The following is a 25176-nucleotide window of genomic DNA, read 5'->3' as shown; positions in this document are numbered from 1 at the left end:
TTCAGATAAGTGAATTTAGATCAATTAGTTGTTTTAACAAATGGAGCTATTATGCAGAGTAATGCAATCAATAATGATATCTGATGACAATGCGATTAATGTTTAAATGTGAATTGGATAATTATTATTTATTACATTTGTAAGGATTGTTAATTTTATTATTAGTTAAATTTCGAGTGAAAGTTCCTTTCCTATCGATTCTTAACTTCAACTTACCTCTTCCGTCCAGAATGTAGTTTTAGAATCACATCTGAATACATAATGAGTAAGAGCGGTATTTAACCACTAAATTCTTCGGTCTTAGAAAGGGAGATACCAGGTATTCTGGCTTCACGCGTCTGCCGTTTTAGGCTACCCTCTCGTAAGCTATTATCACGCTCAGCCGTACTTTAGGCCCTGGATAGCTGCACAGTCTATTAACGTTAAAGGACCAACTCTGTTAGAATTTTGATAACTTCGACTATACCTCTTTAGTTTAGATTAGTTTAGTTAATTCTTAGGATCTTAAGTTCAAAGCGAAGTGTCAGCTTTATTGTACACTCCAAGGCGGAGTTTTGTTAAACTTTAGTTGGAATAATAAAGGGTTAGTTTACCCTTCTATCTTGTTGTTTCCTGTCACACAAACTCAAGTGATTATTCGCTCATCAGTTCATAAGATTCTTCACTTCCAAAAATAACTTAGAATTACCCAGTGAGGAACTCTACACATTATCAGACAATTATTAAACTGGGTAAAATCGCTGAAAGAGGTATTGAGTGCTCTGCCAAACTATATTTACTAGAAGATTTGAATTTGATAATGAATGTATTCTGAAACGTGTTTTAAGTCAAAAGTTTGAAACTTGATGGCTAAATGTAAATATAAAATTATGCATGTTAAAATATTTGTAATTAGGCACATAGGTCAGTTTAAGTTTTTATTAAATATGCAAGGGATATCTGTCTAACGGGAGAGATGCTATCGTGGAGGAATTTCAAAGAAAAACTGACCTTTGAGTGGGTATTAAAAATAGTGCATGTAATTTTCATTCAAATTAGGTTTATACATATTTCTTATGTAAAAGTTTTGGGTATATGCTAACTTACTCGAAAAATATAGTGAATGCACAGAAATTAAAGATTTGCACATGCCAATAATGAAAAATATGAAATATGTATTGGTATTTATGCATATGCTTGCAAAAAGAATGTATCTGCCTTTAACTAAATACGTAAATATTTTAAAAATTATTTATAAATGTATTTGAAATGAAGAATTTATTCATTGATAATCTCCTCTGAAAGTTACTGTGAAGAAATCTATTAAAGTATCTAAATTTATAATGATTATAAATATTATCTAAATATATAATATCTTAACATTGAAATTGTAAACATAAATTGAAATCATGTTGACAAATACGTTATAAAACTATTTAAGCAAGAATTGTTCATACTGGAAAGCAATCTGTTAAAAAGTATTGTAAAGCAAATTCTATTAGGTGTGTACTTAAGGAAGTAATAAATAAGAGTTTTAGAATTTGTATTGTTGAAATTAAGGGTAAAGTAAAATCTGATATGTATAATTAAAAGAATTATTCCCTTACATTTTATAATAACTCAGTTACAAGTTTTAAATAATATATTTTTTTTTAAACCCTTTTTTATTCCCTTTCAGAAATATTCAGAGAAAGTTAAGTACTATTTAACGTATTTTACTGTTAAAATAAAAGGTGCTGTAATCTGAAATGGACCGAATAGAGCATTAATTATAAATTGACTTAGATTTTTGGATTTAAAAGATGCCTCAGAAGCTAAAAAATCATGTGGTATTTGAGAAAGTATTTTTGGAAGAAGCTGTATAAATAGAAAAGAAATAATGTATAATTTTAATGTTAATAATACAATAAACTTTGATCTTAAATTTTGTAAACATTAACCGAATAAAAACGAATTACCTAAAAAAATTTTCTAATGTAATTAACGAAAACTTATGAAAATATTTCATTCAAATGAAATCGTTCTGAGCAAATTGTTCCGTGAAAAGTACAGCATTTAATTCCGTTCAGAGTGAAATTTTAAAAATGTATTCTTTTCATATACTTAGACTCTGAAATATAGTAGAAAAGGAAAATATATACATTTATATGTATATTTACGACGTAATTACAAAATATTTACATCCAGTCGTGTCAAAACCCATTGAACTTAATGGTAAATCACCCAATGTTTTGGTCACCACAAAGGGATCGCCAGTACTTGAAAGCAGTGTATGGGGAAAACTGGTTAGAGTCTCTTTTTTTACTTCCTACTTCCATGAAGCTAGCAGGCCAATGAACCAAAGCACCACGACCTATCTAGTGCTGCTCAAATGTAACATTTAGGTGTGGGCAGATGTCACTGTAATAGTGGGGGGGGAATCCCATCATGCTGGAACCACACTGAGCGACGCAACGACTGAGGAACATGTTCTTCAGAAAGTTCGGGCAGTACTTCATGTAGGAAGATCAAGTAGCCCTACCGTCCAGACGAGAGGGCTGAAGGTACAATCGAAGGAAGTGTCTCTAACGATGCCGCCTCATGCGCTGATAGACTGAGCTGCACGTGTTCGTGTGTCTGGGAGTTATCCAAAGCCCACAGCTGGGCATTGTGCTGATTGAACGCTTCCTCTGTTGTGAAAAATGCCTCATCTGTGAACAATATGTACGCACTAGATGCACTATCTGCTGCACACGTCGCAGATACCAAGTAAATATTCCTCTGGAACGGATAATCCGCAGGCTGCAATGCTTTGACGTGTTGCAGATTGTGCGGACGACATTTGGTTTCCTGACCGTATACTCCATACAATAAGTTGGGACAAACTCAATCGTTGGGCTGTCGCTCAAGTACTCATACTCGGATTACTTTCTGCCAGACATAGAATATTCTTCTCTTTGTCGTCGTACGCTATCGATTCATAGTAGGTCTCAGGAAACAACCAGTCTTGTGTAACCTTCTGTGCAGACGTGCGAAGATCATATGATGAAGAGTATGCCTGTACAAGAAACGTTCCTGGTACAAGCTCAGAGCGGCGCGCCTGTTATCGTCCATAGCTCCATACGCGAGATGCATATCGGCCAGTTCAACGTTTAAATTCTCATCCATCCTACTGCCTCGCGAACCGGTTCGCAAGTGCTGACTTCCAACATGATCGCTGTTCACGCGATCTCCTGTTCAGCGCCCTGTACTGTATGATGAAGGCATTTCCGTCCCTGCAATGCTATGTGATTCTGAATCGTTTTTATGCGCCCGACATCTGTATGTTTGTTGTACCATTGCACAACAGGTTTCTTATTTGGAAATCGCAATGGAACGCTGTTTGTGTCAAGTTCGTGTAAGGAGAAACTCATATCAGCCTGTGCCGGACTTCAGCTACAGCAAAATCATTGCCTCTTGGGACTGTTAATTGTTCTGGACCATTGCTGTTAATATCAGTCAGAATTCCATGTCTGTCAGGCGAATATGAAATCTTTGGGTCAAAGACCACACTCATTGTCATGCAGGATCTCAGTGGCTCTAGGCTTGAGAGGACACACATGTTGTCCTCTAGACTTTGCAGGATTTTACAGCTATGTCATCTACGCTGAGTCAGGAACTTGGCTCGTGTGCAGAACAACAAATGTCCACATGGATAGGGCAACAACATCTGAAGCACCATGAACTGTCAGCAAGTCGACCATTGTTGACGCTTCTGTTGACACTGCAGCAGGGACAGGTGTGCCTAGAGTGGTGCAATAAACGATAACAATGGGCATGCACCATGTTGTCTATTCAAAAGAATTTTGGCTCTGTGTATAGCAACATTACGGATGCATCTGTGTGTGAAGGCACTAAGGACAGTGAACGTTGGCAACTTACATTTGTCATCATCATATGGGCCATGCTGAAATAGGGTGCCATTAGGTACACATCCGGGTTACCGCTTGTTCACACAGCCAGTAATATGGACAGACACTGTTCATTTCTGACGTGTTAATGTCTTTGGCTGCATCCTATCTTTGAAGTTTGTATGATGGCATCTTTCAGTAAGGTAATGCACGGCCACATCTTGCTGTGTTGTCCTGATCTTCGTCTATACAAATGCTGTTTGACTGTTGTTGTGGCCAACATGTTCTCCAGATCTATTGCGCATTGAAAGCATCGGGACATGGGTTGCTGAGAGATTGACATGCCATCACTTGCCAATCACTATGGTTGATGAATTCTGGCATAGAATTGAAGCCTCATGGAGTAAAGTACCCGTATGTGTTATCCAAGCTCAGTTCGACCTGAAGCCCAGCCGGATTACAGTTGTTGTTGCTGTCACAGGTGGAGCTTTCCAAATGCTCGGCGGAATGTTATAGTTAGTTGCATAGCAAATCCAGGAAAAGATCCAAAGAATCCCTCCAACTATCGGCCTGTTGCACTAACTAGCTGTCTGTGTAAAATTCTTAACAAAATAGTAAACTGCTTAGTCCATTATCTAAAAAAAAATCATCTCACTTGATTCACTGGCTCCTGAACTTGAGCAGCTCTGACTGAGTAGCGATCTCTACGAGTTGCTTGCTGGACTGCTCGAATTTTATGTCATAAACTAATGTACTTTTAAGATCCTTGACATCCGCCATTCGTACGGCTTTTTTTTATCTCAGGATCCCGGATGCCATTGATGAAATACTACAGGAACAGGATTTCCCTTGATTCAGTTGGGCAGTCCAAAAAGGCAAGAAATGACAGCCTTTCAATATCCATGGTGAATTCCTAGAGTGTTTCCTTGGACTTCTATTGGCGAGGTTTTAATTGAAGCCTGCTATAGTCTTTTAAATACTTCTTTGCCAAAGCTGCAATAAACCGGATAGAGCTTCTTAGTTTCCGGCGTACTATCAACGATATCCGTTGTCGTCGAAGAAGCGGCGAGTTGGCAGACTGGGGAATCCTATCCATTTGTGTTCACCACTATAGAGAACTTTTTCTTATATACTTGCCAAAAGGTTGTTTTGTCTTACATGGATAGCTTTAGAAAGGTTGATAATATATATATATATAGGTATTTAAGAGTAAGTTTTGAGAAAAGGGAATGCTACCTTCTGTCAGTAGGTGGCACAGACCATTGCAGTGGATTTCTGACGTCAGAATTGTAGCCGAGGTCAAAATGTAATTTTTTGCCAAAGATACTTGAAGCTAATGACTCGGGTAACCATAGCAGCATCGCATTAAGATTTAAATAAGTCATAGCCTTAATCTATGAATACCATCTGGAAACTTGGAAAGTGAAAAAAAAAAAAAAAGCCTTCTGTTGGAGGTTAAAGACCCCTTAGCTCCACTTTGGCTTTGACAGAAAGAAAAAAATATTCGGTACTCGTCTCAGAAAATATGACCATTTACTTGTGCAGTATTAAGCGCTGTAATGAATTAATATTTTCTGTTCGTTCATTGCCTTCTGTGGATTTACTAAATTTCGGTTGCACTATTTAAAGACGCTGTTTCACTTTTCGATAGGATAACAGTGATTAATAAAAGCTATTTTTTTTTTCGTCTCTTAGGAAGTTAAGTATTGCATTGGTAATATTTTTTATTCTTGTCTTATTTAGAAATTTTGATTTGATCTATTCAGCATCGGACATTATAAAATTTTTACCTCATAAAGAAAAAGTAATGTGAGTGGCAAAATAAAAATATAGCTCAATCATGTTATAGTCAAACTTAAGACGACTACCTCTGAAAATGACCAGTCTTTCTGAAAACATACATAAAGTATTGGTATTAAACATCACTGCTTTTACGCAAAATCGTCTTCATTTAAAACCAAATCTTTTTCGAACTTTGGAAGTCAAAACAATTAAAGGATATTGTAAGTTTTATATAAAGTAAAGATATAAGCGAAATTTTTTTTGCCGAAAATGGAAGAAGAGAATCACAAATGCAAATTTTTCTGATTTTCAAACTGCTATTTTTGCTAATTTTGAGTTCGACGTCAAAAACGTCGCTTCAGTGGCTGCGAATGACTTTCAACTGAATAAAAAGACAAGGAAGATCGGCATTCAGTGACTGCTTTGTTTCGATGAGTACCATGTCTCAGCGAAGTCGTTTAACTTATTCAGAAGCTTGGAGAATTGTTAGTAGGTTAGAAGGGGGCCAAACTCAAGCCGAAGTAGCGCAAGCCATTGGAGTGTCACAAAGTGTGATTTCCAGGATCTGGAACCGTTTTTTGGAAACTGGAAGTGGAGGCCGAAGACCAGGGCAAGGTCGTAGACGGGCAACAACGCCCAATGAAGATCGTTATTTAGTGTTAACGGTTCGGAGACACCGAAATATGAATGCTACTCTTCTCCAACAACACCTTAGCTCAGCTACTGGCACCGCGGTTTCAACTCAGACTGTCCGACACCGGCTCCTTGGTGTAGGTCTGTATGCTCGCCGACCGATGGTATGTGTTAGACTAACATCAAGGCATCGTCGCGACCGCAGGGAGTGGGCAACAGAGCATGTGAACTGGAGGAGAAATGAATGGAGCAATGTTCTTTTTTCTGACGAGTCCCGTTTTTCTGTTCATCCCGATAATAGGCGTATTTTCATCTGGATGGACCGTGGCAGTGGGAATAATCCTGCGTTCGTGCACGAAAGTGTCAGATTTGGCGGTGGGGGAGTGTTGGTGTATGGTGGCATCTCCATTGACGGACGCACAGACCTCTACATCATTCGAGATGGAACTCTGACTGGTCGCCGATATAGGGATGAGATCCTTAGACCTGTTGTAGTCCCTTACGCTGCAGCAATCGGAGATGAGTTCATTTTAATGGACGATAACTGCAGGCCACATCGTGCTAACCTGGTGGAGGATTTCTTTTTCGAGGAAGGAATCGTACGAATGGAATGGCCTGAAGGATTAATATCACTGAGATCACAATTTAGTTGATATTCGCAATTTTCAAGTTTTCGAGAAGTAAAAATGGTGTAGGAGTGTGTAGCTGTTGAAATTTCTTGATGATTACGTTGGATACGTGATTTACAGAAAAATCTAGTTTTCTTCTTAAATTAATTCCATATGGTAATTCAAAATCGTAATGTTCTTCATCTTCCTGAACGATCCCCATGCCTAACCTTCATCAAATTTGCGCCTCCAAAAATCTGTCTTCCGGGGTGGTCCGGCCCAACTCTAGCTATGCCACTGTGTCTGACATCACAAAAATTAAAGAAATGAACATAAAATTTCCGTATATGATAAAAAGCATTAATTAAATTTGTAAGAAAAATACAATGAAAATGGAAGCAAACTATCTAAATGAAAATGTGTGTATGTAAATTACGACATGTGAATAAATCATAAATTTAAGTTTTGATTTCTGTGGCCCACTTTCGACTTTTGACCGGATATGACTGTCTTAGTGACTATTTGTTACGTTTTAAACTGACTAAATTCACAACTCCGGGACAAGGCATGACTGCTGCTCCTCTGGACGAGTGTTCTGTTCTGCATTAAATGATTTGGGTTGTATTTTCAAAAAGTATGGAGAGCTTGTCATCTCATGACCTGATATGGTCAATATCCTGGCATTTGTTTCGTAATTTAAAAAATTCTTAAGACATTGCGTCTTAAGAATTTTGGCGGGAAAATAACTGAAAACTGTTAGATCGACCAGTGGTCATCCCCAGGGGGAGTTTCTGCATAGGAGTTTCCGTGATTTTCCCCATGCGTAACATGGATACGAGCCAGTTAGTTCCCTTTAGAAAGTCTCTGAGGAAGGCATTGCTTTCCCTAGGCAAAGAGCCTGTGTATGCTTTGCCGTAACCAAAATAATCCAGTCCAAAACAACGTTTAAAAGCTATAGAAAGAAAGAGTTTCAATTAAAAATGCCAGAGTTTTATTTGGAATAACATTAATGAAGTTTAAAAAAGTATTCTGAAATTATTACAAATTGCCTACTGTTAGCTTTTTGTTATTATGCCACCATATATGCTTTGCATATTTAAGTACGTCGAGAGACGGAAAATCACATCCGACTTGGATTGAAACCAATAATGAAAGAAATCTGATGTGGACACCGTATGACTTCTTTGAGCGTCTATTAAATTATACACATTTTTGCTGCACTTCATTTAAACTTATTTTATCGAATAATTCTAACTTAGTCAATCGATCGCAGAAGAATTGCAGATTTTTTAAATTAAATATCTCGGTCAATTTTTGTCGTACGAGAGTCAAACTTCTTATAATTTTATTTTCTGATAACTAATGTAAAACTTTCCCAAATATAACTGTCGGAACGAGATCTAATTAAAAGTTAGATTTCGTTATTTGTCGAAAATAAAATTTTTAAAAAATTTGACATTTCCAAAACATGAATATTTTCGTCGTTTAAACACTTTTGTAATTTGAAGAATATGACAACGATTGCGAAAACAGAGGACAGTTAGTACGAATTATGTAGTTATACAGATGGATGCATAAACCAATATTTTTCAGATGTGGCCGTTTTGAAACATACTTTTCCGTGACAGTTCACATCAAATCAATTTTGTAGACATGTCGTTTATTCAATCATAGTTAAATATGATAATTTTTATGTACACTGGTTTTTAAAAGTACGACGTAAGAATCGTAGACTTGAAAGCATAAGCAGCGCAGAGATGTTGGCAGGGCAGAAGAGAAAAGGAATGACGTAGTTACTTGCGAAGACTAAGTAGGGGCATAAGTACAGTTAAACTGCTATTGATTAATTTTAGGTTGTTATGTAACGTGGAAAGAGCTCAAATTTGGGAGAACAGATGAACTTACGGGAAAACACCAAATTTAGAATTTTGAATTTTGAGGTTGCCAATTATTTGGATACATAGCCATCGTATTTTATTATATCTTACGTATATACATATTCATATACACATGCATACTAGTGGTAGTACCGATTTCAACAAAAAAGAGAGGTGCACAACTAGATGTTATAGTAATTCCATATCCAAAATTTCAATGTTCTACGGGCAATCGTTTTTTAGTTATGCGAGATACATACATACTTAGTTACAGTCGTTACGGAAAAAAATCTATAATGAATTCATTTTACAATCCCGTTTGGAATAAAGAGTACTTTATTCTGTCCGTACGTGCAGAAGTCACACAAAAAATGGTCAAAATGGTTTCAGGAACGGTCAAAATGGATATTTCCGCGTATATCTGATAACTGAAAGTTTTCGCTTTTACAATACTTCCTTTACTTCATACAAGGAAATAAAAAAAGGTAAATTCATATTTAATAACAAAGAACATAATTTATTCAGTTAACATAAAAGCTCTTTGCACAATTTTGAACCTATTCAGTACATAAACTTCGGTACTATTCAGTTTTACATAAAGCGTATTATCAAGATTTCCCAAGAACTTTACACATGTGCAGAAAAAGTTTGATACACAACAAAATATTTATGAAACAAGAAATAATTAAATTTTTGGATATCAAAAATATGCAGCTCGTAGTCAGGAAATGAAAACATTTCTCTGCTCTCTTAACGATTTGTGGTGAAAATTCTGCAGGTAACAAAAATCAGTGGCGTAGCTAGGGTGGGGCAAGGGGGGACATTTGTCCCCGAGCGCAGCATCCAAGGGGCGCCAAATTGATGCTACAAATTTTAGAATGATATGTTTTCCATTCTTTAAACACAGAAAGGGGCGCAAAATCTTAAGTTGTCCCCCTGCGCTGAAAACCTTAGCTATGCCTCTGACAAAAATAGACATAACTTTTAATATAACTTAAAATTCTATATTTTAATAAAATTAATGAAAACATATGAAAATACTCTCCACGCATATTTACATCTAATACGTACAGAGACCAGTAGAAATGATCCTTGAAATTTAGGTAAGCCTGCTGACCTACGTAAAGCCCTTTCATCTACTTTACCATTAATTATTACTTGATAAGTTACAATCAAAGAGCTGACAAAGCAGACAACATACCTACAAAGTAATTACCTGTTGTTTGAATTCTTCTACAAGACCTACTTTATAACAGCGCGAATTTCCGCAAATTTTAAGGCATTTTTCATAATTTTACGACATTAAAAAAATTACGAAATTTCCTGATTTCTATTGATATTTTTAGATGGTTTCCCATGTTTAAATGCTTTTAATATTTCTCGACATCTTGAACAATTCCTTTTCGAATTTAAACTACGTTGCATGATAGCAGATTAGCCCATCAACAACCGAGCGGTGCCGGTGGACCATCTGCTATCACTGAACACTGGTAGTTCGACCGGGGTTCGAATAGCAGTGAGGGGGCTGGTTGCATTGGGTTTTTTAGTGATTTTCCCCATGTTTAAAATGAGTACAAGTCAGTTCCCCGTAGAAAGTCCTTCACGAGGGTATCCCTTCATTTACGCAGATAGCTCTTGTGTACTCTTTGCCGTAATTAAATAAACAAAACCATGATAACAGATACCAGTTTAAAAAAAGTCTGTGTGACATATAACGTATGAAATTATACTATCAGCTTAAATTCGAATCGGTTCTGTTAACACTGGCAAAGCTTGACTGTTTGAAAATAAATATAACATAATGCGTCGTTATCTAATACGTTCTTTATACTTGTAAGAAAAAATCCTCGGCTGCGATATGTTCGCCGAATTTTGCGATTTATCCCTCGAGATTTTCATTAATTTCAATTATACTATTCTTCTCTGCGATGAAATAACTTATATACTATGTGACGCACGAAATAATATTGAAATGTTCAGCTAGAAGAGTTATAGTGTAAGAATTATTGAAGAGGCAAAATTTACTCTAAAGAATCTATTCTGAGAACAACACATTATCCCTAACATTTGAACACTATTTTAAATGCGTTTTTAGTTATGCTTAGTTTCATCGTATTCAATGAAATGCTGACCTAATATGTAATATTATTCAAAAAATATCATTTGAACGGATACTGTTTCTATAATTAAGTTCTATAAACTACCCCAAAGTAAATATCAGTTCTGCATTCAAGGTTTTCCGTAGAATGGTTCAAAATTAGTAACTAAGGTAATTTTTGAAGAATAAAATGACGTCTTCTATGTACATAACAAACATTTATTTAAACTACGAAGACGTTGAACAGCAGAGTAGAAACATGATATTACACAGCGCTTAGCCCTTCTCGCTTACATGCATTACTCACCATTGACTTTCGCTAACTGCCTACTAAGTATAAGTATTACGCAGCAGAGAACTTGCTTATCATGCGCATGCGCTAGGGGAATCGACGTCGGTTGCCAACATACCCCCTTTCGACGTTGATTCTCCTATTCCTGAAAAATAAAACAAAATACATATTAAACAGTATTCAATCCTACAATTGTACAACAGTTTTGATGTTTAACAGGAGTCAGGGGTTTGGTAAACACATCAGCTCCCATTTCACTGGTAGGTATGTACTGCACATCTAATTCACCGCGTTCATACACTTCACGCACAAAATGATGGCGAATGTCTATGTGCTTTGTACGGGAGTGAAACACAGAGTTCTTTGTAATTTTCTGAGCTCCTTGATTGTCGCAGTATATTGTTGTTGGGTGTTCTAAGTTGTTACCCAGCTCCTTCAGGAAACGACGTAGGTAGACAGTTTCTTTGGCGGCCTCAGACAGAGCCATATATTCCGCCTCCGTTGAAGATAGAGCTACACTGCGTTGTTTTCGTGATTCCCAGGTTATAGCTGAACCACTTAATATATATACAAAACCGGTGTAAGATTTTCTATCATCGACATTTGATGCCCAGTCTGCATCCACAAAGGCGATGAGTGGTTTTCCTGTTTTCGTATAAATTAGTCCTTGATCTTGGGTTCCCTTTAGATATCGAAGTATTCTTTTCGCAGCATGCCAATGTTCTTTTCCCGGATTGTTGTTAAATTGACTTAAGAAATTCACGGCGTATGTGATATCTGGCCTAGTAGCTACTGAAAGGTACATTAATGATCCGATCAGATTTCTAAATGGAACATTTTTCATGTCAGCGATTTCATTTTCGCTTTTAGGACTCATTTCTTTTGATAATTTTTTGCTGTTATCTATAGGTGAAGACACGGATTTAGCATTTTGCATGTTATACCGATTTAAAATATCATCAACGTATTTCTTTTGAGAAATTTTAATTGAATTCTCATTTTGGTGAAATTCTATGCCTAAGCAATAATGTAACTTCCCCAAGTCTTTCATTTTAAAAGCAGAAGCTAAACTATCGCGAATTGTTTCATACGTTTGCTGAGAATCGGTAAAAACGATAAGATCGTCTACATAAACGATTATAATAGTTTCACTGTTAGGCGTCTTTTTAATATAAACACAATTATCTGAATTAAGAGATTTAAATTTCATAGATTTCAATTTTTCATCCAACTTTTTGTACCACTGACGTCCTGACTGTTTAAGACCGTATAATGATCTCTTTAAAAGACACACTTTATCTGAATTAGTTTCATCGCGAAAACCTTCGGGAATTTCCATGTAGATTTCTTCATCTAAATTTCCATTTACATAGGCCATTACAAAATCTAATTGGTAACCTTTGAGATTGTGTTCTACTGCGTAGGCTAAAACTGTTCTTATGGAACTTAATCTAGCAACAGGGGAAAAGTTTTCAGTGAAATCGAGACCAGGGATTTGAGCGCACCCTTTAGCAACTAGCCTAGCTTTGTATTTTCGATAGTGCCGTCATGATTATATTTTAATTTAAGAACCCATTTACTGCCAATAACTTTCTTGTTTTCAGGTCTTTTTACTAATTCCCAAGCCTTTTCTTGAACAAGCGAGTTATATTCTAACAGCATGGCATTATGCCAATTTTCAGCATATGGTCCATTTAATGCTTCTTGCACCGTAGGATTAATGCTTTCCTCAACAACATTTTGAGTTTGTTCATTTTTATTTACAACTGTATAATGATATTCCTTTTTAGGCCTTCCTGGCAAACCTGTTTTTATTTTCTTGGGTCGACCAGGCCACCTTTTAATCAGGATAGGAAGCATTGATTCGCTATCTAAATCACTTCCGCTTTCCTTTTCAGCTTCAGAGTGAAGTGGCGACTCGCTACCGTCCAGAGGTGATGATTCATCACAACATGTTTTATTTATAATTTTTTCCTCCGGAGCGAAAGGCAGATTTATTTCTTGCTCTGAGTCATAACTACAGCAGTTTTCAAACTCATTAATAAATTTTACGTCTCTGCTTATTATCACTTTACATGCCTCGGGATCCCAAAGTCTATACGCTTTTGATTCATCAGAATAGCCAATAAAAATACATTCTTTAGATCGAATATCAAATTTGCCTATTCCTGGCCTTTTATTTAGCGAAAATGCTTTTTGGCCAAAGGTTCTGAAGTGAGAGACAGCAGGTACTCTGCCAAACATCACTTCGTAAGGTGTTTTTATTTCGTGTTTTAAACCTCGCGTTGGGCAGCGATTTCGAATGTAAGCAGCCGTATTGACGGCTTCGGCCCAGAATTTCTGAGGCAAATTGGATTGCAATAACAAACATCGCGCCATTGAAACTAAAGTGCGATTTAATCTTTCGGCGACGCCATTCTGGGCTGGCGTGTAAGGAGTGCTCATTTCGTGTTTTATTCCCGCATCATTAAGAAATTTATTAAAGTCTTTCCCTAAATATTCTAGCCCGTTATCGGTTCGCAGGATTCTGATTTTAGAGTTAAGTTTATTTTCAAAAGATGCTTTAAAATTTTTGAAAGCTTCTTTAACCTCATCCTTAGATTTCAGAAAATAAACACGAACATATCGAGATTTATCATCAATAAATGTTGCGAAATAAAATGATCCACCGATTGATTCAGTTCTCATGGGACCACACAAATCAGAATGAATTAGATTCAACAATTCAGTACTTCTATATTCAGATTCTTTGGGAAGAGGGGTTGCGGTTTGTTTACCCTGAATGCATACCTTACAAGTAGAAAAGAGAGTCATTTTGAGAAAAAGAAAGACCTCTAACCATGTTATTTATTTGAAGTTTTTTAAGATCATTTTCATTCAAATGGCCAAATCTTATATGCCACTGATCTATTTCTTTAGCAATTGATACAGATTCAAATATTGGCATGACAAAATAAAGATTTTCGCGTTTAGCCAAAATTACTATTTCGTTATTAGAATTAATTATTTGAGCACAATTTTCTTTGAAAATTACTGAAAGATTATTTTCAGTTACTTTAGACACTGAGATTAAATTATTTTTCAAATCAGGTACACACAATACATTTTTGAGTTTGATATTTTCAGTTTTAGAACCTATGCGAACTTTAAATTTAACAGTTCCTTTTCCAATAGCTTTAACAGTTTTATCAGCAGCTAATTTAACATAAGTATCACCTACCTCGTGAATTTCTTGAAACAGTTCCTTGCTGTTACACATATGCGATGTTGCACCACTATCCAGACAAAAAATGGCTTTAGAATTAGTATTAGTGCATGCTACGGCTTTTTCTTGCTCCAGGGAATTCTGATATTCTGCAGACATCGCAGTTTCACTGAGGCGTTTGCTTTTAGTTTCTTTATTTTTCTTCCTACATTCCGATGCTCTATGCCCATAGATATGGCAGAAGTTGCATCTGTAGTTAACTGGATACTGTCTTCGGTTTGAAGATTTATCTGGTTTCGGTTTAGGAATCGGTCATTGAGTATACTTCCGATCTTTCGAATAGAACGCATGTTGTGGTTCAGAAAACGATGAATCTTTATTTTTGCGATCGTTAGCTTCTTCCAACAGTTTAATTTTCAGCGTTTCTGGAGAAGGCAGTTCATCACGAGATTCGATTGCTATTCGAAAGCTTTCATAAGAGTCCGGTATGCTATATAAAAGCAATACTGTAAGCAAATCATCCGCAATGTTTATTTCCATTTCTTTAAGTTTGTCCACAAGAATGAAAAAATCATTTAGATGAACAGTCATTTGTTTGGAATCACTCATTTTTGTAAAAAGCAATTTTTTTAGAATTGTGGCCTTTCTAGCTGGTCCCTTCGATTCGTAAATAGAATGCAATTTACGCCACAGTTCGTGAGATGTTACACAATTCTTTACTTGTGGAAGTTCACTGGGTAAGATGGATAGGATTATATCCGCTCGTGCTTTTTGGTCAGTAGTTTTCCATTTAGCAAATTCTTCATCACCAGGTTCTGGTTTCGGAATTTTCCCAGTTACATAGTCCCAATGATCATTTTTAATCAGTATTGCTTCCATTTGCAACTTCCACGTGTCAAAGTTGTCCTTGTTTAGCTTTTCAATTGACACTGTATTAGTCGTCGCCATTTTCATTTCAGTCGACGCAGCTTGGCTTGCCGAAAGAATTTAACAATGGTAGTTGCTCTGCACAGTTAAGCGCTATCTGGGCCCATAACCTATGAAGAATAAAATGACGTCTTCTATGTACATAACAAACATTTATTTAAACTACGAAGACGTTGAACAGCAGAGTAGAAACATGATATTACACAGCGCTTAGCCCTTCTCGCTTACATGCATTACTCACCATTGACTTTGGCTAACTGCCTACTAAGTATAAGTATTACGCAGCAGAGAACTTGCTTATCATGCGCATGCGCTAGGGGAATCGACGTCGGTTGCCAACAATTTTAAAGATATCCCTAACGCTCTCTGAAAAAAATATGGAATGATCTTTCCACGTTCTCGCATAATTCTTATTAGTTGTGCGCTTAAGTGAACTTAAACAAAAAGTTCGAGCGCCTGTAAAGCAAAATCTAGTTTTTCGTTCTCGTTAGCGGTAAATTTGTGGTAGAGATTTTTAAGCTTGAATATTAGGGATTTAAATTCATCTAAATTTTTTACTTCGGAAATTTTCGTTTTCGGTCTCTTTATTAGCTGTAATTATTTGCATAAGTTTTCTTAACTGGATCTTCAGGTTTCTGTTGATTTGGATTTTGTTTAGTAAAATTAGGGAAATCTTCTTTAATGGGAATTTTCTGCTTTTGTAGGAATTTCTTGCTAGGATACTCTAGGCAATCAATACTTGTAGTGACGTGAAAGCCACTACAAAGGAACACATCTTGCTGGTATTTCTTTTTCCCTTTAATAGGGCACTGGAAAGATTGGTGATTTTCAAGACATCTAACTCATCGTAGATGGTTGTGGCATGCTCGCTGCGTGTGTCCGTAATCTCTGACAGCGGTAGCACTGTACCTGTCCTGGTCTGTTCCAGAATCTTACAGATGCATTAAACGTTTTGTACTAAATTGCTTGGGGGAGGGGTATGTACATTAGTGAAACCTGTTCAACTCACAAACCTTATAAGAGCCTTGGACCATGGACCTTTCTTATAAGGTCTGGTTCAACTACGCAGACGACCGACAGCAAATGCCATGAAAAAATGTTGGCGAAAGTTAATGGCGTTAACGAAGCCTTTAGATTTGCAAAGTATTTGAATATAATCCATGTATATACACATTTTCTGCTGTAAGAGTAACATTTTGATGAATGAATTGCATCATGGTGAATCTGTAAATGTTATTTCGTTTCCAGAGGTAAAAAAAAATAACCACTTTTAATGCCGAGAAATGACATGTTCCCCAAAATAAAAATTAACTTCAGCCCAAACGGAGTTGTGGTGCCATCTATTTTTCGACACTGATACTAAACGAAAATTTGCTATGAAACAAAAGTGATATTCGACAAATATTTATTAATAATATGATAAAGTATGCCAGTTTTTTTTTTATTTAACAGAAATTTGAAGATATATTCTGTGTAGAAGTTAACTTTTTCACTATCTTACTGCATTTTTTTTTTTTTTTTTTTGGTAATAATGTACCGCTAAATTTGCTTATGTTGAAAGAATAGGCAGACAGACATTTGTCAACAAACCGCCTTAATTGAGTCAGAATTGTTTCCTGCTGTCTGTATGGATTTTTTTTTAGGCTCTCCTCTTCCTTGGCGACATCAGAAACTCTGTCATCGGTGTGTTCTACACAGAGTCGTAGCTAGGGATTTCAGCGCCCAGGGAGAACTGAAGATTTCGCGCCCCTATTGCTTGTCAAGGATGGAATACATTTAATTCTAAAATGTCGTAACATCAGTTTGGCGCCCCTTGGATTCTGCGCCCGGGAACAGATGCCCCCTTGCCCCCCCTCTAGCTACGCCCCTGGTTCTACAGCATAAACTCTATCAACTCTTTCTCTGATTTGTTGTTATTATGACTTATTAGATGTGTGACTTATTAGATGTGTCTACAGCAGAATCTCTTTCTTCGATTTTTTGTTCAGTAGCAGAATCTCCTTTTTAAGTTTCTCCAATTTTATTTTAAACCGTGTTTGTTTTGTCTTCCATAACTTCGAATTTGTTTTCTATTATAGCAGTAATTTCTCTTTTCATTTCCTCTTATCTGCATCAATCTTTTCATTGAACTGACTTGCTGAATGTATTTTGTAATTATTTTAATACTGTTGGCTCAATACCTTGGCAAAGTGACATGTGTTTATTACATTAATTGTTACTTTTAAATTGTATATTTTTTTACTCCGATTCTTGTAATGATCTGTTGTACATTACTTTTACATCGTACATTCAGTGATTTCTCATAATTTCTGATTTTATTATTGTAAACAATATTTTTGTACACATATAATCATTAAATAACTTTTATGTACACAATATAATGTCATTTACTGATATATGTTTTGTGATGAGTGAAAAATATTTATTTTATTCCCAAAATGCTAAATATTTCGTAAAGGATACTTGCTCAGTTTTTAGTTTAAATTCTCAAGTAATTACAAATGCAAAGGTTGTGTGTAAATGGGTGAATTTTAATAACTAGCCTAATGCACAAAATGCACTTCAATTATTTTTCAATTGTGTATTCCGTATCCATGATAATGTGCAAAGAACTGATGATTACAGTTGTTGCCATTTACATGATCGTTATATGAATTAGAAGTAAGTATATATAATACACACATCTAATAAGTCATATATTTACATACACATAAAGAGAGAGATGCCATGGTTTAGAGTTGTTGATGATGTATTAATGTAATGAATAATATTTATATTAATGAATGTATATACAAATTTTTTCATCATTCATAATAATAAATTCATAAATTTCCAATGTTTTAATATGTAGCATTTACAATATAATAAAAATATAGTTCTTAATGTGCTTATAATTTAAAAAGCATTTCATAAATAACATGAAGATAATAGCATACAAATTTAATGTGTATCCTGATTATTACAAAATCTATGTTTTAATAAATATACATAATCGCTGATTATGAAATTTCAATTTAAAAGTAGTAAAAGTAATTAGCAGAAAAGTAAAGTCGCGCACATTCAAAGAGATTTTAATTTAATAAAATTATGCACCTTAAATTTAGTAAAAAGAATTTTATTATATAACAATAACATTTCTTTTCGCACGATCAGCATGAAATACGACAAATTTGGCAAATTTTTGGCGACGAATAATTTGTAAACAAATCATCAGAAACAGCACATCACCACCAAACACGTCATAAAATATTGTCTACTCTGAAATTTCTACGATTATAAAATTTAATGAATATATAAACATTTTAAAATGATTTAGACAGTTATACTACAACAAAACAGCGATATATAAACGGTTTTTTTCGTATTTCTTCAATTAAATGGACTTCAATTTCCACCGTTCAGTATCTCAAAGTTGCAGCCATCGCCATACTGAAAATTACTTGTGATCCTTCAGAAGCAGAATTTTTGTCTGATTGGTTGATCTCTACGTGGAATACAGCTGCGAACGAAACATTTTCGGAAAAGTTTCAAAATGTTTTTCATAGCCGGGGCATCCCTTCCTTGGTTAGACGAAACATTTCTCGGAAACCTCCCGTTTAAACCAGTGCTACTACAATCTCGTTTCTCGGAAATGTCCCGCCTAGCCGCGCGCATCGCTAGATATGATAGCCCCTTTGCGTATAGGTTCGTAGTGGATTGTATGCACACAGAACCGGTGATAGCTTGATGAAATTTAAAAATAAATCACAGTTCTGGAACTTCTCACAAAAGTACTCGTATATGTTCAGTATGATAGAGCCCAATTTCTCCGTACTCTGAGGTAAATTCTGAAGTGAACTGAGAATTGATGCTCTTTCCTGTTTTATATAGTTTGCCTCCGTCTGCGGAGAAATTTCCAGTACCTTCGATTTCTCGAAATTGCTGGATGGCATATACAGTTACAGTTATATATAGGGCCGGATACAGTTGCAGTTACATATAGAAAGGGATCAGACTAATTACAGTTATACAGGGTTTGGACCAAAATGTCCCTAAGCCTGGCGATTTGTTGCCAAATTAGTCGCCAAAACTATCGCCAACTTGGCAATAACTCGCCATTTAGCGAAATAGCCCTTTACCTCGACTCCTGTAACCCCTTGTAACATTATTTTTCCGGAAGAACTTCGCTTTTTCAAGCATTTCATGTTATATTATACAGGAGGTACAACAATTTTACACATCATTTCACTAAAATTATTTACATGTATACAAAATTCGTTAAAATATACTAAAATCTGTTTTCACCGTTTTAAGTTTTCAGTTGCTGATCGGAATATAATAGTTATTATGTATACAAAGTATAGTGATGTAATAGTGCGATTATGCCAAGTAATCGTGATTATACAGTGGAGAACAATGATTGAAAAACCACAAAGTGATTTGTTCAGGTTTCGTGATTTGAAATAAATTGTTTCCCCTAAATTCCTTTGCTTAAAAATTATGCATTAATTTCGCTATGCATATGGCATGAAAGTCTAGAGGGTTTTGTCATAGTTAGCTAGGTTCAGCTGTACCGTAATCACTTGTGGACTACAGAGGTCTTGGTTTAGCTTCTGCCTGTACCTGTACTCGTCTGGATTGATGATGTAGCTTTGACACATGAAAAGAAAAAAGGAAATAGATAAGACCTACCAATCACATAGAAATAAATCTCTTTGGCCATAACCGCCACAAAGTATTTGTAGCATGCAAATTATTTACTCGTTTACCTTTAAAGCTTAAAAAGGCTTCCAAAAAATGTAGACATTTCAATACTACTAATTTCATAAGTAAGATTAATTTGAATACAGTACATTTAAAAGATGAAATAAAAATTTTATGCTTTAGACTTAATAAAACACAACTGATATTCTGCAGTCTTTAGAGAAATAAAAGATGTTTTGAAATTACAAATGTTTATCAGTTCATAATTACAGCAGACAACTGTGTAAACTTAACAATTGGAGACAGTTTGGCAAGGATTCTGGCAGGAGGTCATCTGTCAAGGATTTATGAGATATATTTAGCTATATCTCTTTAGTAAAACGTTGAATTCCTCTGAAATTTTAATCGTTTCTTTTTTCACACATATGCATCACACCTACCAAATTTCTTCCTATTCGAATAATTTGTTCATGTGTCATTTTTTTATTGTTGTTGTTGTATTTGTTGTCTTAGAGTGTATATAAAGCTAAATTTTTATAATGAAGGATACTCATACTTTTCCTACCCAGAACTGAAGTGATTTCCCTAAAATTCTGTACCTTGAGTTGCATTGTAGCTGGAAGTACTTGCATAAGATAAATATTTAAGGAAATGAATCCTGTAGCCACCTTTTCGGACATTCTGAGTGGATACATTTAAACTGAAGTAATTTTAAGCAGTTCAGCGTAGATATGTATAAAATAATTATAATGTTGAAAGGCAAATGGATAAGCAAGGTAAAAATGTGTAAGTCAAAATACTAATTTAAATTTTTAATAATCCTTAAATTCTCCGTTTTAACTTGGCTCATTTTTTTTTCCCAAACAGTAACTGCTCAGAATAAATCTCGCTAAACTATGTCATTTCATCCATGTGTCATGATTCTTCGATAACGCTAATGATGCAGATATTTACATAAGACTCCAGCAAGTAACAGTTTTAGCCCCACCAGCAGCCGAACGGTAAAGTCACTTAACACTGGTAGGTGGGTTCGGGGTTCGAATTCCGGTGAACGAGCTGGCTGCATGAGTGTTTTCGTGGCTTTTCCTATGTGTAATGTGCATACGAACCAGTTTCTGTTAGAAAGTCCTCCACGAAGATATCCCTCCCCTTAGGCAGATAGCCCTGCGTACGTTGCCATAATCATATAAAATAAACCAATAACAGTTTTTAAAAAGTTATCATCAATCAATCAAAATACAGTTAAAAAAACCTAAATCACTAGGAATGGGGATTTCATCTTAAACACATCACATTCGCTATACGCTTCTCTCTCTAGCTAGATTGCTGTCGCTGCTTCCCTTCTTGCTGCAACGTCTTCATAAATGTAAAACTTCTTTAAAAATTGCCGTGCTTACTGAGTCACTTTACCTGTGCTGGTTTAAAAAGGTTTGTCAAAGAGATTAAAGAATATTGAAATAGGCCACGATTTTCTAACAACTTTGGTGCACCAAACTTTGTCATTCAGTAAATTATGTTTTTTCCCCACCCCTTCCCTGCCGACATTAACTTATACACTGCTGGGCATTACACCTGCAACACCATGAAAGAAAGCAAATAAAAAAAACATATTTATTGTACTTAACAGTATGGTATGAAGACAAAATGATTCAATTTGTAAGCAGTTTGGGGGTTTACAGTGGTGCGAAATCAATAAAAACAGCTGCCACCCCTTGCAGCTGGAACGGAATTTAACTGGTTAGGCATGGTCGAACTGGGCTGGGATGACAGAACGGGGTACTCATTCCATGATGCTTCAAGGTCTATGCCACACTTCATCAACCGTATAAGCTGGAGAGGCGTGGCGTGCTAGTCTCTCAGCAACCCATGACCAGATGTTTTCAATGGGTGACAGATCTGGAGACCGTTCAGGCCAGGGCAGAAATCGAATACCTTGAGTATCGAGGGTCAACATATGGTTTGGCATTTTCTTGTTGGAAAACGACGTTTGGCAAGCCTCAAAGACAGGGCACAACAATCGGACGTAAGATATCAGAAATGTACCGATCTGTGTTCAAATTACCGTCGATCGGAACTAGAGATGTGCGTGTCGTGTATCCAATAGCTACCCAAAACATAACACTAGGTGCAAGGGCCCTTATGCCCATATCGAATGCAAGGAGGAGATGTGCGGTTTCCTCGGACGTATACGGGTATCAGAATATTGCACGCAGAACCAGGACTCGCCTGAAAAGACGACATTGTGCCAGTATCCAGCTTTGTCGTTCGGCGCACCAGGGTTTCTATTTCTATGCTGCATTGTAAAGGGAAGCCGAAGTAATGGTCGCCGTGCTGATAGTCAGTCCATGCTGCTGCAAACGTGGACACACCATACGAGCGGACACTGGCCATTTCCTGACTAATGGTCCGTGACGTGGTTGTAACGGTTTTGCAGAGCTGACTTCCCAATATGCTGTCCTCTCGGAAGTTAGTCATGGGAGAGCGTTGAGATCCTGCATGCCGTTCAGTATGACCCTCAGTAACACATTGATGACATATTCTCATGATAGTGGTTGGATGTTGACCAGTGTGACGGGCGATATCATGGAATGATAATCCACACTCTCGATAGGCAACGATCCTGCCTCTATCGAATTCCGACATTTGCTGGTAAGCATTTTATCTTCTTATTCGAGGCATAACACGATATTCTGAGCAAACTCTGAGCTTACAAAGCGCTTTCGAATGGACATCGGACATCGGACATCCATCGGACATCGGACATCGGACATCCATCGGACATCGGACAATCCATCGGACATCGGACATCGCTGGTGGTTCTTGAGGCATCAACCGCTAGAAGTTTTGACCTCTAGGTTGGCGCTGTGCTCTGAGGCCTTTGGCTGGAAATAGAAAAATAAGCGCTTTTTCGGGACTTAGATTAGTATCTAAGTAAAACAAACATGAAAATGTCTTTTGCTATATGGAAAATGCATTATAAAGCTGAAACTTAATAAACATAGGTGAAGTAAATTATATATCAAGAAATTATATTCTTGGGATGAGGACTTGTACATTATTTGCAAAGTTAAAGTGCGCTAATACCAGAATAATCAAAATGCGTTGAGATTAATAATATGGGTTGAAGTTAGGTACATCAAAGTCTTATTACCGCTTTGGAGAATTCCGCAAAAGTCCTAATACTTTGCCATTTAAATCAATGTCTTTAGTCGAATATCTATTGCTTTGATGAGATTTATTAACTATGAGTCAAAAAAAAAAAAAAAAAAAAAAACACGAGGTTCTTGCACTTTTAGCCTGCGTTGGCGAAGTTTAATATGCAGGGTTATGATGAATAGTACGAGGACGCTTGAATGGATGCACAATTGTTGGGTCATAGTTTGCGAGTTCTGCTACATGATGATGGTTCTGAGTTTTGTACTCTTCTGAGAAATCCACTACCCAACGTTTCTTTTATGCAGTGCTTCAGATGTCGTTTCTCGCTCCTGCGTCGTCTAAATGCGCTGAAATACTAATCATTTGCATATCCCAACCCCTTCTTCCTTTCATGTGATTTTGACGTTAGTCATATCATTCCTTTCTGGTGCTGCAATTTCAAAGGCCAGCAGTGTATGTAAGGCAATGCATGTACTATATGTGTATATATAATGGAATACGAGTCTTGCACCAAATTAGCTACGCATGTTTAATAAATGTTATGTCAAAAATAAAGAAGTGTGTCTGTTTGCTACGACTGCATCGTCACTGTAGCATCCAGCTATCATCATTATCATCATTATATACGGCGGACTTAGAATTTTTGTTTGCACGGTTAAAAAAGTCAGGATTGCGAGTCTGTGAAATCTCCTTAAATCCTCGCTTGCATAACAAACTCAGCGCCCTTTACATTTCTAAATGCCTCTGCCATCAGCATAAAAGAAAAAAGAAACACAGGACGAAATATATCATCAGAAAAATGCCTGTAAGGCCTTTTGTGATTCTGAAAATAACAATAAGAAAAAAGAATAATAATTTAAATAATAAATAATTTAAGATGCAGCTGGCTAGTGATTTTGAAGGTCAGTCATGGTGTTTACAAAAATGTAAATTGTACTTTCAGCTGTCTGCGCGAAATATTCGTCTGCTTCCGCTTTCTATTGTAGCAAAATTATGTGTAACGGAAGCTTGTCGTAAAAGGAAACAGAAAACTTAGCTCTTTCAGTTAGAAAATGCAGTTTGAAACATCTATATGAGATTTCTTTCAATAAATTCTGAGTGGAAATTACATTTCTTTTCAGTAATTCTAAATTAATCAATATGCTATGAATTTCAATTGTGCATCAAGTGTTTTAGCTTTGATTAAAGTTTCTACTGTTTTAATTTTGCAGTTTCGAAAAAGCATATAAATTATTTAGAAAATGAAAACATAATAAATCCTATTCTTTATTTAGATGGTTTAGAATTAATTAATTTCGTGGATTCATTGAATTTCATTGTCTTGCTAATAGTGTATGCTTAAAATTTTCATAGCAATGAAGTAATTAATTAAATAATTAATCAATGGAGCTAAAATGTTTTACGTAATCCTTAAATAAAAAAAAATCACTAGCTCATTATTACAAATTTTCATTTTAGATTTGTAAACCTGTTTTTATGAAAAAAGACATAAAAGTAAAATTTTATGCTAATAGAAATTTATTTTTCAGTGTCTATGTTGCATAAAAAGTAATGAAATTACAATTTTTCATTTAATACAGTTAAGGAAGGTTATATAAATTTCATATAATAATTATTATAATTCTGAAATATTTTGAATAATTTTGTGAATTATTTTGAGAATGAGGTACATATGAAATATGACTAATGATGGTTTTAATAATATGACGGTCTAAAAATAAGAATATGAAAAGAGTAAGTAATTTTGAATATTATGAAAACTATTAAAAATTATGATTTATGAAATATAATAATTATAATAATACTGAACATGCGTAATGTAATTAACTGTAAAGCATTGTGTGTAAAAGTAATGATTATGATTTGAAATTATGATGGCATAAGTATATTATGTAAATGAAATGTTGTATACAAAGAGCAGGTTATGATACAGGAGGTATTGATTCAAAATTCCACAGAAGTGTTTTTACGTCTGATTAATTGTTTCTTTTACCCTCACACGCGTAAGAACATGAAGGGTACCACTCACATGAGTGAATATATTGAGACATTTGTATTTTTGAATCC

At 35.7% G+C, this 25176-nt stretch overlaps 1 long non-coding RNA gene across 1 annotated transcript in view; it reads right to left on the bottom strand.

The window, feature by feature from the left end:
* The window catches only part of LOC146992769 (uncharacterized), a 108651-nt gene that overhangs the window by 15478 nt on the left and 67997 nt on the right, over window positions 1-25176 (bottom strand). The gene's annotated exons all lie outside the window — the stretch shown is intronic.

Source organism: Stegodyphus dumicola, chromosome X2 (assembly GCF_044657685.1).
Source record: "Stegodyphus dumicola isolate Sdum_Otavi_A_Nest chromosome X2, ASM4465768v1".
Lineage (NCBI taxonomy): Eukaryota > Metazoa > Arthropoda > Arachnida > Araneae > Eresidae > Stegodyphus > Stegodyphus dumicola.
The sequence above is the reverse complement of the archived record's forward strand: the minus strand, read 5'-3'. Positions and strand labels throughout refer to the sequence as shown.